The following is a 2461-nucleotide window of genomic DNA, read 5'->3' on the forward strand; positions in this document are numbered from 1 at the left end:
ATATATATATATATATATATATATCTATATATCTATATATCTATATATATATATATATACATATCTATATCTATATACATATCTATATCTATATCTATATCTATATATATATATATATATATATTAGCGAGGCGATCTAAGGATGCTCAAATGGTGTGTATAGTTTTAAATGCTTTGAAGATAATTCAAGATGTCAATGTTTGAGTCAAATAGAGACTAAATGTTAAAGCTAATTCACATTTAATTAAAACATATTAAAATGAGCAATCAACTCCATTCGTCCAATGAGTTTGCCACCAACTGTAAGACAGACTGAAGCGTTTCCTCTTAGCCATTTGTTCTAACTTTTCCAGTATGGTGATTTGCAGAGCCTGACTTTTAAATATGCATTTATCAGAATCATCTATGATAAATGAATGTTTAATGTTGTTAATTAAACAAAAACTTCAAGCTACAACCCTGTTATGAGTGTTGAACCAAGACTGAAATTAAAGAGGTTTCCTTGTCTCTAAAGAAAAACATTTTTATTAATCTGCGCAAAAGTAAATTAAATGATAAATGAATACTTCTCATTGAAAAAAAATCTGTAACATCTATTTAAACACTCGTTATGTAAAGTGGATTGGCCGATAGCGTGTAATGATCGGGATCGTCCACAAGAGGGCGCCATAGTGAGTTTTTTTTTATCATTTAACATTCACCCTGGAAGTGGAAGTGGGTCAGAAGAGTTTCTACTTACAGCGTTGGACACTTGACTTCTGTCTGCAATGTCAATGGGAACAACACTTACAGCGTCCCACGTGGAACTATCTAGTTTGTGCACCTAAAAAACAAAAACAAAAACATTTGTAAGACGAGCACACAAAGTCAGAGTGAGGTACATCTCATGTCCCTTATTTGATAGCTTTTTGACTCCTTGGTCCTCGGCTGAACCACAAGTTGTTCTGCCCCTCCTCTGAATGCAGTCTCAAAGATCTCATTTCTGCCCCGAGGGGTAAGAAGCATTGAGGGTGGGGGGTGGGGGGTGGGGGGTCATAAAGGAGCTATAGGTGAGGAAAACACGAGAGCAGCCTCTGAAGGAGATGCTAACAATTCCCAAACAGCAGACACATTCATGCGAAGTTTTAGAGAAAAGGTGATCTCATCCCTCTAAAAACACATTTGCTCCTCCCGTGATTTCCTCGCATTGCTCCCGTGTCTCCTCGGGGGGGGGGGGGGGGGGGGGGGGGCACTAAGACCTGAGGAAGGGACGCAAGTGGAGGAGTCGAGGAGGCAATTTAAGCAACATGAGCTGCACCACTGGTGTTCAGGCTGGATATTATAGATATTTGCTTAATAAGATGGAGCAAAGGTACTCACATTTTCTTGTGTTCCAAGGTCTGGTTTGTGCCACGTCTCGATCTTAATGAAGAAACTGTCTTTCATGTATTCATTCTAGAGAGAAGAGCCACGATATGATGAGATTTTACACAACTGAATGCATGAAAAGCACATTGAATATGAGGAAACACCTTTGATTGGATTTTATAACCCTCATGCTGTCTTCCAGTCAAAACGGAAAATCTATATTTTTAACTTTTTCTTACCATTTCTGTCCTTTTCTTCAACACTTTTAACACTTTTTTCCCCAGCGTTTTTCACTTGTTTTGACGTTTTTAATTTAAATGCATAAGCAGAGGAAACATATTTCCTAAATACGTACAAATGAGTCATACAGGCCCCTAAAACCCCCTTAAAACCAACAAAAAAAGCCGTTTGTTGCACCACTCGGCTGCATCTCCGGCACGAGAGCTGCAAAGATCCACTGATGAATCAATTAGTTGTCAAATATTACATTAATCAATTAGTCTGTTTTGAATTATCCAATCACAGCTTCTTAACCCTTGTGTTGTCTTCCCGTCAAAATAGAAAATCAAAGTCCCTTTTTTCAACACTTTGGACGCTTTTTTTTTTCTCAATGTTTGTCACTTTTTTGACGTTTAACACTACGTAACACTAACTTATTAATTTACAGGAAATTATACCTAATGTTTGAGTTAGAAAAGCAGAAATTAGGAATTATTGAGACTAAAATTAAAGGAATGGATGTTGATGATAATCACAGACTGGAATATGTCAACTTTTACTCAATACTATTTCAAAAACACTTACATTGGTTTTACAATGCTATAAAATTGAATAAGACGCCCCAAAATTAATGAAAGTAGAGATTTGTACTTGGCAAAGAGCGTTGGGTGGAATCAATCATGCTATTTTGAGAATTAAAAAGAACATTGATATAGGACAACATGGGGACAACATGGCGACAACATGAGGGCAACATGGGGACAACACAAGGGCAACATGAGGACAACATGGGAAAAACATGGGGACAACATGGGGACAACATGGGGACAACATGAGGGTAACATGGAGACAACATGAGGGCAACATGAGGGCAACATGGGGACAACATGGGGAC

Source organism: Etheostoma cragini, chromosome 5 (assembly GCF_013103735.1).
Source record: "Etheostoma cragini isolate CJK2018 chromosome 5, CSU_Ecrag_1.0, whole genome shotgun sequence".
NCBI lineage: Eukaryota > Metazoa > Chordata > Actinopteri > Perciformes > Percidae > Etheostoma > Etheostoma cragini.